Source organism: Dermacentor andersoni, chromosome 5 (assembly GCF_023375885.2).
Source record: "Dermacentor andersoni chromosome 5, qqDerAnde1_hic_scaffold, whole genome shotgun sequence".
NCBI classification, from domain to species: Eukaryota; Metazoa; Arthropoda; class Arachnida; order Ixodida; family Ixodidae; genus Dermacentor; species Dermacentor andersoni.
In genome coordinates, this window is record NC_092818.1 from 21,882,936 (window position 1) to 21,897,672 (window position 14,737).

The window sequence follows — 14,737 nt, forward strand, 5'->3', positions numbered from 1 at the left end:
ACAGGAGTGCATCACGTACACAGAAATGGTTTGCTGTCGTCGTGGTGGTCGCAGCCGTGAAGGGCGGTGTTAATTTATCGCCTTTTCGCTGTTCGGCTTTGAAGCAGTCGAACTCTGGAAAACGCGGCGACACAGAAGCCACGAGGTGATCGAAGTCGTCGGCGTCACAGTCCGTAGTGCTAAGTGGCATACGCGAGAGCTAGTCCACATCAGCGTGTCGTCGACCGCTCTTATAAGATACGGTGAAGCTGTATTCTTGCAGTCGGAGCGCCCAGCGCGCAAGGCGGCCACAAGGGTCACGAAGATTCACAAGCCAAAACAATGAGTGGTGGTCAGTGACCACTGTAAAGGGGCGTCCATACAGGTAAGAACGAAACCGCTGAACCGCAAATATTACCGCGAGGCATTCTTGTTCCGTGGCAGTGTAATTCTGCTCGGGCCTACTTAATGAGCGGCTTGCATATGCGATCACGTGTTCGCGGTGACCGTAGCGTTGAACTAGGACGGCACCAATACCTATGCCACTGGCATCCGTATGGAGTTCCGTTGGAGCTGAAGAACTGAAGTGTTGAAGAACCGGTCGTGACGTCAGCAGAAACATCAACTGACGAAAAGAAGAGTCGCACTCCGGAGTCCACTCAAAGGGGGTGTCCTTTCGCAGCAGGCATGTCAGCGGATACGCGACGTCGGCGAATTTAGGAATAAATCGGCGGAAATAGGAACAAAGCCCCAGAAAGCTACGGAGCTCCCTGACAGAGCGCGGTGCACTGAACGCTTCAACGGCTGCTGTTTTCTGGGAATCAGGGCGGATGCCATCCTTGTCGACAAGGGGCCCAAGCACAAGGGTTTGGCGTTCACCGAAGTGGCATTTCTTAGAGTTTAAAACTAGACCAGCGTTTCTGATGCAGTTCACGACAATATCCAGACGCGAGTTGTGTTCGCTGAAGGTGCGGCCAATGAAGACGACGTCATCGAAGTAGCACATGCAGATGTTCCACTTCAAGCCGCGCAGAACAGTGTCCATCTATCTCTCGAAAGTTGCCGGAGCGTTGCACAATCCAAATGGCATCACATTAAATTCGAAGAGCCCGTGAGGGGTTACAAAGGCAGTCTTCTCCTTGTCGTCAGGATGCATCGGAATTTGCCAATAGCCAGATCGTAAATCTACTGAGGAAAAGTAAGAGGCGGAATAAAGGCAGTCTATTGCGTCATCAATACGTGGGAGTGGGTACACGTCCTTTTTTGTTACAGCATTCAAAGGCGATAGTCGACGCCAAATCTGCAAGATCCATCTTTTTCTTTTTTTAACAAGAATCACTGGAGCTGCCCACGGACTCGCTGACTCTTGTACGACTCCCTTTTTTGTCATTTCATGCACTTGTTCGTTGATAATCTGGCGCTCTGATGGTGAAACACGATATGGCTTTTGTCTAATCGGATTTGCCAAACCCGTGTTGATGGTATGGCGCGTTCGAGACGCAGGGATTGCAGGTATTTTGTCCTTCTGCGCAAAGTCGAATATTGAAACGTGCTTCGAGAGCACACGCACTAACGTTCAGCGTTCACTCGTGCTGAGCGATTTATTTACCATCGACAAAAGGGCTGTTTCCGAACTGGCCATCAGGTTCTTCCGGCACATCTGTAAGTTCAGCCACTGATAAGGACGCGTGTTCCCTGGCGAAGGCTAATTTCATGCCGTCTAGTAGAATAACGGGCTCCTTAGAACAGTTTATTGTCCATAAGCCAATGCGTCCGCCTTTGATCGACACCACACAATGTGGCACCAACACATTCTTCTTCACACAGTTAAAGTGCCTCGGTTCTACGGTAGCTTCGAAGCTGTCGGAATCGGCGCCGCAACAGACAACGGGAACGCAAACGGTAGATGATGCAGGTATGACCGTATCACCACAAACACACAGTGTAGTTTCACGATCTACAGGGTTCTCCAGGAGTCCTGATGGAATCGTACCACTTATGAATACCTTCCCTGTGCGGCAGTCGACAGTAGCACCACACTCTCGCAAGAACTCCATGCCAAGACTAACATCATGGGTCGACCGAGGGATAATCACAAACTCTGTCGTAATAACATGGCCTCCCAAAAACACGTCAGCACTACACACCCCAATAAGTCGCAACGGCTCGCCACTCACTCCACAGAGCTTTGAATCTTCGTCCCATTTAAACAAAACCTTGCGCCCTAACACGTGTTTAAAAGTGACACTCATAACTGAAATTGTTGCGCCTGTGTCCACCAGAGCCACCACAGGGACATTATCTACAAGAACGCGCACTTTGTTTTTCAGCATCAACACAGCAGGTATTTCTGTCAGTAGCATGTCTCCAGCGACCTCACCTCCATCCGCCGCGCTAGCTAGTTTTCCGGTGACGAAGGGGACGTGGTGCGATGCCGCGGTGAGGGAGAATGGGGAGCACGACGTTGCGGTGGGGGTGTCAAACTCCTTTCAGATGCCGGGGAGCGATTCCGGGAGCTGCTCAGCCAATACTCGTCGCCAGATGATACGTGTGCTGGCCACGGGGCACCGTGTGGTCGTTCGGAGTGCCGAGAAAACTCTGAGGGCTGGCCATACCACGCGGTCATACGCTGGTTGCAAAACCGCGATATATGACCCGGGACACCGCAGGAATAACACACCGGGAGAGGTCGAAACCTTGGTTGTTCGTCGATGAAGCGGATATTATCATTTTCCCGCGTGCAGTGGGTTGGTTCGTGGCGTGTGTCACGACGATACATCGGGCGTCGAGGAGGCGTGCGTTGAGCGCGTTGGTCATAGCGCGGAGTCGGAGTGCGTGTTGTCATCCTCGACTGTGGGGCTGCGCTGTAGTCTACGGCCGCTGCGGTAACCATCGGTTGCCAAGGGGCTGAATGTGGCGTCGTCATAGCCTCACGTGACGTGTACACGACATGGTGGTCAGCAGTTGAATGCAACAACTCCTCGCGGCGGGAAATTTCCTCGCGGACAATCTGTCGGATGGTGGAAGGAAGGTCGAGGCAAGGACTCGTGTCCACACTGGCAACCGTCGTAACGTTTGCCAACCGAGCAAACTCTGGCGCAATCCGACGCATCTTGAGCGTTTCAAAAGTTCTGCAGTGCCGAATGACGTCAGACACAGAACTGAGGCTCTCCTTTCCAATTAGAAAATTGTACACATCCTCAGCCACTCCTTTCAGCAAATGTCCAACTTTATCTTCTTCCGAGATGTGAGCACTGACCACCTTGCACAGCTTTAACACTTCTTCGATATATGTTGTGCATGTCTCACCTGGTAGCTGCGCCCGTTGGGACAGTGTCTGCTCCGCACGCTTCTTTTTGGCGACTGAGTCCCCAAAACACGCCTTTAGCTCGTCAACAAAATGTTCCCACGTCGTAAGCGCGTCCTCGTTGTTCTCGTACCACACGAGGGCGGTATCAGTCAGGGAGAACACCACATTGGTGAGCTGAGCGGTTGCATCCCACCCGTTGGACTTGCTCACTCGTTTGTAGTGGACGAGCCATTCGTCGGCATCTTCCCCCGCTTTGCCTCCAAAGGTGGGTGGAACTCGGTAGTATGGCAGTGGACTGCTAGGCGCTGCCCTCGGAGCGGCTCCTTCTTCTGGCATCTCGAAGACGGTTACGGCTGATGGCGGGAGGCCGGCAAGTCGACGGCTTCGACGAAGCTGCGGCAGTGACGGTTCCGTTGTTGTGAGCGGTACCCCGCCCCTCCAGCACTTTGTTACGCGCGAAGGAGACCGTTTTTAACCCTTACGGATGAAGGGGACCGCTTACTTTAGGTCGCGAAGGTTGAGCGCAAGAGCGGTCAGCTGGTTATTCAACTCAGCGTCATTCTATTCTTCCTTATTCTACTCGGGACCGCAAGCCCGTTCACCGGTCTTCGTTTTCTTCATGCCTAACAATATCATGGTTTTGCCACATAAAATCCCATAATGGAATTTTTATTTATGATGGTGAAGTGCGCAGGCGTGGATGGTAGGGCTTGCCAGACAAGACCATTACGTGCCTAAGGCTTCGGCAGAGCAATGCGTGGTTCTGACTAAGGTAGATATATATTCGAAATTAAGATGTGCCGGATCCCTCAAGGGAACCTTGTTGACAATGGCAAAAAACGGAGAACACTAATTAGGCACGCGTTTTCACGTGCTGCTGGCATCGAGCATACGTGGAGGTTAGACTACCACTGTTTCTGTTAAGCGCGAGCGCAGTAGCTTAATTTACCAAAGATTCCGTGTGCTAGGGAGAGTTTTGTCCTGTTTCAGTGGCGATGACGTAGGCGCCATCCAGGTTGATCACTTGCGCTATAGACACAACATGATCTCCTTGTTTTTCAGATCATTATAATGTTCTCGACGCCTTGTTTTGAAATTCCTGGTTTCACCGATCTGTAGGTGTTCGCCATCAGCTCAAGAAACATTGTACACGATCCATGGTTTTCTGTAAGAAGTTTGTTTTCACGATGACAAAAACTTCACCATTTGCGTCACTATGAACAAGGCTCCCGCGCAGGACCCGGCATACCTTTTATATCAATATATTTTTCTTTGGTCGGAGCCCTGGTGCTTTAGTTACACTGATCTTTCCCTACCAGCTGAAATTCGGCGAGACCATCAATTTTACGAGTTTGCTTACCTTCCTCCCTTGGTTGTGCGTTTAGCAAAAAAAAAAAAAAAAAAGCTCACTTGGCTCATGCGGCCCAAGTTTACGCAAGCACGAACTCCTCAACACGAACTTCACACGCCAACTCACTGCTGCTTGTTGTCTTCTGTTACGATGTCGCGACCAGCACAGGGGGCTATACTTGTACGAATAAAGAGGCATGCGCTGAAACACCTATCGCAGAATGAATGTATTATATCGATATGGGTGCACGCAGGTATAAAAAAGGTTTTTCAGGTTTCCGGGTTTTTTAATTAACCAATTACTCTAAACAAAGAGTGATTGATGTACTTGTATACGCAAGTGACAAATTTTTGTAACCTTTCTAATTTTTGATCTTAGGTGACTAAAGCAAATGCGCAGCCCGTCCTCCACATTATCTAGCTGAATGAAAAAAAAAAGATATCAATAAACTAGCTCCTTTAAGACCTGCCCGAAATAATGTTCAAGACAGCTCTGTGCAAGTAAAACTGACGCCCAAAAAGGGCGCCTGCGATACCGCCCAGCACTTCCGCATGCTGGCACCGTGACCCCTGACACGACCCCGTGAGGAGGTGCGCTCTTTTTTGTCTTCGTTATTTTGTGCTGTATATGGGTTCCGCTAGTGGGTTAAGGTTATTCCATTCCGTCGAGCATTCCCTCTGCGGCGCAGCAGGGACTGAATAAATCTTTCATTCCTAAGTGCTTTTTAAATGAGTAAGCATTTCTGTGCCTACCCAAGGAGGAAGCCCGTCCGTTCGTCCGTCACGCGACGCGAATCGCTATAAAGGAACTGATGTATAGAGCGAAATAAATTCGAAAGTAAATATGTTGGTGGTGGTGAGTATCAAATCTAAGATGCCATGCTGAGAGGCCGAGTGTCTTACCAATGGGCTAAACACCTACGCCAGCAGGAGGTGAATACATCTGTATGATAGGAATCTGTTGTACTCACAGTAAAAACAAATATCAAAGGAGAACAGCTTCTATGAAGGTTTTCTTAATGGTTTCGATGATGAAGAAATAAAAGCCATCTCTATGACCACAAGTAGTGCCGTCTTCGAGCATTGTAGACATCAGCAAAATTTCGATTTTGAGAAAATTTAATGCCAAACACGCCACATCCCTGATGGGATTCGGTGGTCGCGGGACCCATCTTCCGTTCGCACGGTCCTCCACCGACCTATCGGGGTTTGTGCACTTCATGTCGCGCAGCACGGACAGAGAACGTGTCAGTGAGTTGACAAGGATGATAAGGTGTTACGAGGGGTATACGGGCCTCATTACGGTTGATAAGGGTTCGACTTGGATGGATAAAGTGCTAAAGAGTGATAAGGGCTTCTAATGGTGGGAACAAATATTATAAGATTATTAAGCGCCGAGAAGGGTTTGAGACGGGTCGGATCATGTCGGATAATGTTGATGAGGACAGATAACGCTTGATAAGGGTCCCATAGAATTCCACAAGGTCGACATCGACAGATAAGGGTTGATAAGGCTCAGATCGAGTCCGATACGGTTAACAACGATATGGGTTGATAAACGTCGTATCTTGTCTGATAAGGTTCATAACAATCGATAAGGGTTGATAAGGGTTTATACTAGTCAAATTAAGTTTTATAACACCGATAATGCCATCTCGCTGCTTGGAAATGAACATGTGGCAGAATGCTTACGCATACCAAGCGAGTACTCCCAGATCAGTTTCTGTGTGAATTTTGGTATTTACTTGCCGTAAATAATTAACTAGCATTTGACCTTGCTAACATTTTGATCGTGAAAGAAGCTTTTGCGAATACGCTTCCCGCGTTTGAGCGGTAGGCGTTCGCTACTTAAACTTTAAACAATAAAACAAAACAAAAACAAAAGCTGCACACTACGTGCCAACTAAAAAAACTGCGAATAAAATTGTCCCAATTTCGCCCGACAGGTGAAGCATGAATGCCTTGGCCAATTCTTACGCAGGTATAGAAATTAATGTTTGTCCATTTATCCACTGCATAAACTGCTGTAAACATTCACGTACTAACTCAATCAACCAGCATGGTGCCACGCGCATGCAGTCAAAGATGAGCATATGTCACTCGATCCCTGTGGTCACTCTCTATTAGGCCACTGGCTTGAAAATAATAATATCAATAGTAATGATACCTTTATTTCCACTAACAAGAAGTACACTTATCAGGCCTACCAAAGTCATTCATGCTTTGAGTCGCACAGCCTGGCAGGCAGCAAAACGATACACGTTACATTAACAGAGGAATATAGACGAGGCAACCTAAAGTTTGCCCGCGCGGCACCAGCGCCGAATGCTCCCCTAGCGGACCGATGGAAGTTTCGAGGGTCGTCGCTGCGCGAGCGCGCGCCCGTGATCTGTTCGGCGGGAGCGCTCGTGCTGGCTCGGGCGCGTTGTTTTTGCGATGGCGAGTGCGACCTCATCAGCAAGGAAAGGTGGCACGCAATACTGCTGTATTGTTGATTGCCATAACAACCTCGAAAACACGAAAGGTCGAACGCCGCCCGTGAAATTCTACAGATTTCCGGGCAAGTGGTACGAGAAGGTCAGACGACAGGCATGGATAATTGCAGTGCGCCGAGTCAAGTAAGCACCATACTTTCGTATTCGCGTGCAATATCGCGGCTGCTCGATGAAACGGAATAGTGATATGCCTGTTTTTAGCGCCCAACCGTTTGTTTAGTCATGCCGCGTTGTTGAATTGTGTTGACATCCGCTGCTTGTTAGCGGTAAATGCATGCGTGTTGCGACGCTGAGCTTGACGACGCGAGCTCGATTCCCGGCCACAGCGGCCGCATTTCGATAGCGGCGAAGTGCAAGAACGCCCTTGTTACTGCGTGCTTTGATTTTTGTGCACGTTAAAGAACCCCCGGAGGTAATAAGTATTCCTGAGACTAACCATTACAGCGTGCCTCATAATGATTTAGTGGTTTTGCATGGTTTTGGCAGTTAAAACCCCCGAATTTATTTGATTCTACTGTGCCTTCACTCGCAATCGGCATGGACGAGCTTTAGAGAATTATTTCCATTTTCCAAACGCTGCAACTTAATTTACTAGTTGTGCAGGTAACGAAAGGGGACGCGCGCTACTTTTGTCTGATAGCAGACAGCATTTAATGCAAGCCGCGGTCGTCGCGTGCGTCGGTAAGCGGCAGATCGGAAAGCAGCCGATCGAGACGTGCGCGTTATGTTTGTTGTTTGGCCATGCTTTCTAAGTTCACAATATCCAAGCTTGCTTTAAGGTCATTACCACCTTGCACATTCTTGCTGATTCACTCTTCCTGCCAAAAACCTTCGTTTCCTGTAGTAGCCGGCCATCGGTGCAAGCTTACTTTAGCTGTTCGCCCGACCAGGCATTAGATTTGCTTTGGTGAGGCATGTATCTTTAATGCTTGCGCTCGTGCTGTTGGTCCTAAGGTAATCGCCTGTTAACGTGGTCTGGGTTCATTTCGCGGAGCAGTCTGTACGAGCCAATCCTCATTAGCAGTGAAAAGGCACCTTGCTGATTAATGCGATGAGTTGCAATGACTCCAACATCTGCATTGAATAAGGCGTGATATACACTAAATATTTATTGCAGCATGATTCAAAGCAATATGCGCCTATATAGTATTTAAATTGTTAATTTTGAGCAGATGTGTGTTTTGGCTGTTGTGTTCTAGGATTTCGTGTATCCTGGGAAGGAAACTGCTTTAGTGTTCTGGTGAAGCAGCGTACTGACCAGGACAAGGCAGACACACACATGAATACAAGACACTCGATGTGCTTGTGTCTCTCCTATTTGTACTGGTCATTGCGCTGCTTCACCAACACGGTATGATGATTAATCACCAACTCGCCCAACTTCCCACATTACTGCGTTAGCTTTATAATGCAGTTCTCTTCGTGCCACGCTCTGACGTTATTGGGGCAAGAAATAGGCATCACAAATTACAGGCACTAGCATCTCCGAATCACCATGTATTAAAGGCATGTACAGTTTGCCAAAAACAGCTCAATTTGTGATTTGCCTGAACCTAAGCCTGAGAGGGTATAATGAGCTATAGGCTAGGCCACGTTGTTGAAGGTGGGAAGATGGTCTTTCTCGTTAGTAACGTTCCATGCTCATTTGTGCCTAATACATGTGTTCTTTCTGTGCTCGCAGTGCTGATGACACTCCCTGGGAGCCATCCAAAAGCATGCGAATTTACAAAAACAAGCAGGCTTTGCGAAGCGAAGACATCGATAACGCTTGCCGTTGTTCGCTGGCAGCTCCGCGCAAATCAGAACGAACACAAACGTGTATTTACTAATGCTCCAGCCAAGAAATTTAGCAGCAAAAGGCGGAAGCACAAAATGAGAGCAGCCGTGTGCGCGCACTCAGCTACCGAGGAAACTAACGGCAATCGTCACCGTCCCTCCACATCTCTGCAAGTATGCATGACCGCTTTGTGCCTGCATCATATAGAAATAAAGTGGCTAAACTTCTGAACTTGGTGTATACCTCTAAATCGACGTCGTATACGATCTTGGACACCTGTGACACGCCCTTGGCTTTCACTGTCACATCACCGTCCACGATTTGTTGAACGCCGTACACGTGCGGAAGCAGACGCTCCCCTTTCGTGAGGTTGCCGCCACGAAAAAAACTGTCCGCGTCGGCAGCCTTCTTGAAACCGCATTGCAATCTCTGCGTCGCTGTTGCGCAAGCAGGCGATCTGCAGCCGTCGAAAACTGAGCGCCGTGAGAACGAGCAGCGAAGAAACGCGCGGGCGAACCGGTGTAAACAAAGCGGAGACCGCGCCACGGCACGACCGCGCTGCATCACGTTTCCACATTGGGGGCGCTGTCAGGAGGCGCAGTAGCGCCGCCTGGCCATGGTTTTCTCGTCTATACACGGAGCTCGTCTTCTGCACTTCCACTTGTCTTTCATCGGGTTGCGTGGCCCACCCAGAGGAACATGTTCAATCACCAACTCGCCAACCCTGCCCTGTTAATTGAGAAATATAAGGCAGCGAACTCGAGTATAAGGTATGAGAAAAAAGAAGAATACATTTTATAGTGTCTATGAAAGGAATTTTCAATACGCGTAATGAAACACAGAAACGTAGGAAGAAAGGCTGTAAGCAGGCATAAGTGACCTCAGAAGGGCTGGGCAGCATTTCGTTAGGGGGACCTCTCTTCGTCAAAGGCAACCTCGTCATCCTCGGCATGTTAGTTTTAACGGGCTAATAGAGTGACGTCACGAGCGGTTGTTGCCGGAGGCGGCTGGTTGTAAAGGGAGAGACTGGAAAGAAAATGAGCGCTGTCTCCTGACGCTTGTAAGCGCGGTTTCTTAGATGAGGGGACAAAAGTGGAAGAGTTGGAAGGCGGGGAGAAAGAAAAAGAGAGATAAAGAAAAGTAAAAAAAGGCCAAGAACACGAAATATAATATTAAAAAAACACGAAATATAAAAGAAGGACATAGAAAGATGTTGAGAGAGCGAGAGGTTAGGGAGCATACAGGGGTTTTGTTCGCGGCATGTTTTTCTGGCTTTAGAGCAGCGGGTTAGCCGGTCACTGCACGAGTAACAAGAAATAAAAAAAAATATCATTGTAAAGAATTAGTTGTGTAGCGTAGCAACAAAGCGTGGGGTAATTGTGAAGGTGTTAATATGGCGACAAGGATTCTGGGGTGCAATGTAACTGGAAGGCAGCGATTCTGTCTTTCAAGGGTTGTTAGCCTCGGTAGCTCAGCGTTAGCGCCATCAAAGCGGTATACAGAAGCCTTGGCGTCTTGGGTGTTCAATGTGTTGGTGAGGGTATTTCAAAAAAAGTGAAACAAAATAAAAACACACAAAGAAAAGGCGAGGGGGGCACCCGAAACCGGAGTAACAAATAGAACGGTGACATGAGTAAAGACCGGAGAGGGCAAGTGTATACAGAAAAAAGGGGTCGTAGTGCTGATATATGCGGAAAAACGATGAAGAGTATATTAAATTGAGTAGGAGGCAGGGAAATATTGGAATTCGAAGAATAGGTGAAGTTAAGAATTAGGGTCAGATTGTGGCGCAATGTGTTTTGTACCTTGGTTGATAAGATGAGAATTTCAGGTTTAAGGTACAGCTTTTAGCCATTCTAGGTTGCCACGTGCCATAAATTCGTGCAGGGTGTAGGCGTCTAAGGATGTGTATCAGGTATGATTCTGCATACTTTTTCTCGCGATGGGCACGGAAATTCGCTTATAGTATATAGAGCCTTGCTTTGTCGAATATATGACCATGTTGGTTGAAGTAAGAAACTACTGCTTCAGTTTGTGTTTTGTATCTGCACGATGACCGTTGAGTCGTGTATGAATTTGTTCTCCAGTCCCATCTATGTATTGTTTGCTACTAGCGGCACATCATAGACAGCAGTCTACGTTGCTCGTTACGTTCTGTGAATAATTCGACGCTGTACTTTTTACTGCAATAACCGCCATGTTTGCTCAGTGGCTATGGTGTTGGGCTGCTGAGCACGAGGTCGCGGGATCGAATCCCGGCCACGGCGGCCGAATTTCGGTGGGAGCGAAATGCGAAAGCACCCGTTAAGGAACCTCATGTGGTCGAAATTTCCGGAGTCCTCCACTACGGCGTGCCTCATAATCAGAAAGTAGTTTTGGCACGTTAAACGCCATAATTTTTTTATGTTGTAGTAGTGGATTGAATATTGACACGTGTACTTTTTATCTCTTTCCGGTAAACGCTGTTCACTGCCTAAAAATTTTATCACACTGCGCAGGATGCACCTGCATGTATTAGAACATTCTCGAATGTTATCGATGGTTCTATCCGCTGGATGATTTGTATGGTTCGAAAAAGTGGCATAACAGTTTCTCACTGCGCCCTCGTCGGCATATCTAGGTCCAAACCCAAACACGGTCCACGGGCTGGTATTGCACGTAGCTTCGTCGAGGATTGCAATGTCGGTTGTAGGTCCTAGTCTGGTTCTTGATGCGCAGGCGGGCGAGCTGACGGGTTTCTTCAGCGCTGGAGATAGTTGGCGACATCAAGACTCTTGTGATCTTTTCTCTGTACATTTCGGAGCATGCAATTTCCTCTTCGAAAGCTTCATCTTCAACGCCTTTTTCTATCTCCCGATCTAGCTCTTTCAGTGAGTCTTCTTTAAGAGTAAGAAGATTTAGCTTTTCTTCCAGCTCACCGATTGATGCGCTGTCGTCCATGGTGGATACTTCATTGATCAGCTTTGTTGTAAATGATCGCGCCACGGCCCTTTTTCGCTTGATTCTGTCGATGTCCATCTTTTGACGTCCCTATTCCCGGGTTTCGGCACCAAAAAATGTTGTGGAATAAGAGACGGAGAACTTTGAACTGATGGAAAAAACGACAGACGTCCTTTCGCTTCGAGCGCATCAAGAAGACTGCTTTATTTTTCACTAGAGGGTATGGGAAATGGGAGAGAGTAGTGAGAAGGAGAAAGTCACAATACACCATGCCACACAAGCATTCTTGCACCACGCACGCACCAAAGCCATCGCCACAGGCCGGGCTGCCAGGGTCATGAGCCTCCGGGACATGAACGCTTGAGTGCAGTGGAGCCGTGCGGGGGCCCAAGGACCTGCGTGTCCGCAACTCCCCTGTGTGCAATAAAGTTGTCACCACCACCTCCACACTTGGAAGGCACCACCGCACCGCCGCTCGCCGTTTGTATCCAACGCGCCCGCCAGTAAGGCACGTAGTTTGAGGGGTATCGAATGTCCGGCGCCTCTGAGAAGTTCTCCTTGCCACTTCGTCGGCGGCCCGCAGCGCGGGGGTTTATCTGGTGTCTGGCGCCGCTGGGGAGGGGGACTTTTTGGCTCCAGAATGGAGGAAATACAACAACTCTCTTCGTCGGTGACCGCAAGCAGCATGGCGCCTACAGTCGTCACCAAGTTTCTTTCGTAAACCAGCTTGAACGGCGTGATCTGTGTTGTTTCTTGCACTGCCGTGTTCTAAGTGAAGGTTACGTACGGCAGGACGGCATCCCACGTCTTGTGTTCGACGTGGAGGTACATTGCTAGCATGTCGGTCATAGTCTTGTTCAGCTGCTCCGTAGGACCATTCGTCTGCGGGTGGCAGGCAGTTGTCCTCCTGTGGCTTGTTTGGCTGTACTGCAGAATCGCTTGGGTGACCTCTGCTGTAAACGCTGTTCCTCTGTCACTGATGAGGACTTCCGGTGCACCATGTCACAGCAGAATGTTCTTCACGAAGAATTTCACAACTTCTGCTGCACTACCTTTTGGCAGAGCTTTCGTTTCAGCAATGCAGGTGAGGTAGTCCATCGCCACGACGATGCACTTGTTTCCAGATGTTGACATCAGAAATGGTCTCAACAAATCCATCCCGATCTGCTGAAACGGTCGGCAAAACGGCTCGATTGACTGTAGTAGTCGTGCTCGCCTTGTTGGTGGTGCCTTGTGTTGTTGGTAGTCACGGCAAGTCTTGACTTAACAGGCGACGTCGGTGGTCAGACACGGCCAGTAATACTTCTCTTGTATTATCGCAAGTGTACGGGAAAACTCGAGGTGCCCGGCAGTCTGATCGTCATGCATGGCGTGCAGGACTTCTGACCGGAATGCTGCAGGCACAACGAGGGGGTAGTTTGCACCGGCTGAGGAAAACTTCTTCACCAGGACGTGATTTTGCAAGAACGAAGACAATCCGCGCCTACAATTCCTCGGGAGAAAGTCGGATTTGCCTTCCAAGTACTTAGCAAGGCCTCTTAGCTCAAGGTCCGCTCGCTGCTGCTGGGCAAAGCCGTCTGTGCTTATTGTAGCTAAAGAGGCGTCATCGTCAGGGCTATCTTGGGCGGCGGGTCCACGGCAGCGGGACACAGGGAGTCGTCATTAGAGTGTTTTCGTCGGGACTTGTAAATTACAGTGATCTCATATTCTTGCACTCTGAGCCTCCACCGTGCGAGGCATCCTCAAGGATCCTTTAATGCTGCTAGCCAAAACAAGTTGTTATGGTCGCTTGCGACTCTAAACGGTCTGCCGTATAGGTAAGGGCGAAATTTTGCTGTAGCCCATATGATGGCGGGGCATTCTTTTGCGATTGTACAATAATTGGCTTCCGCTTTTGACAGAGACCGGCCATTCTAGTCCATCTTTCCTCTGGACTAGGATAGCGTCGAGGCCTAGGCTGCTGGCGTCAGTGTGATTACCGTATCGGCGTCTTCGTAAAAGTGCGCAAGTACCTGTAGCGACTGCATGCCTCCTTTGAGTTCTTGAATTGTTTAGCCCTTGGGTGTTTTCCACTTGAACTCGACATCACATTTAGTTGGATGTGTCAGCAGCGCACCGATGGGTGCAACGTCATTCACAGCTCTTTCACAGATGTCACGTAGTAGCGACGACGAATAATAGAGCGGTAAAATGTGAACGACCAAACTAACTTTTATCGGGTGAACTTGTGCCCTCAAAACCAAGTTACACTCAAAGCACAGCAATAGCGGTGAACATGGTCGGCGATCGTCAAAATCTCCGGCGAAACCGACAACGTCATCCAAGTAAACAAGGCAGGTCAGCCACTTCAACCCTGCGAACACCGTGTCCATCAGGCGCTGGAGTGTTGCAGGCGCCAAGCACAGTGCAAAGTCGTAGAGGCCGTCCGGCGTGATGAAGGCAGTCTTCTCGCGATCCGTCTCATCGACTTCTATTCTACAGTAGCCAGTCTTAAGGTCCAAAGACGAGAAGCATTTAGCGTTTCAGAGCTGATCTAATGCATCGTCTATCCGTGGGAGGGGTATATGTCCTTCTTCGTGATCTTGCTCAGTCGACGAAAATCGACGCTGAAACGCAGGGGTCCATCCTTGTTCTTCACCAAGACAACAGGAGATACCCACGGGATTTTCGAGAGCTGGATCGTGTCGTCGTGCACCATTTCGTCGAGTTGTTGCCTTATAGTTTCACATTTTCGCATCGAAACGCGGTAAAGAATCTGGCGGAGTGGTTGAGCGCACTCTCCGGTTATTATGCGATTCTTTGAAACTGGTGCTTGTCGAATCCACGAGGACATCAAAAAGCAGTCTTTGTATCGTCGGAGAAGACTTCTGAGCTCTCGCTGCTTAC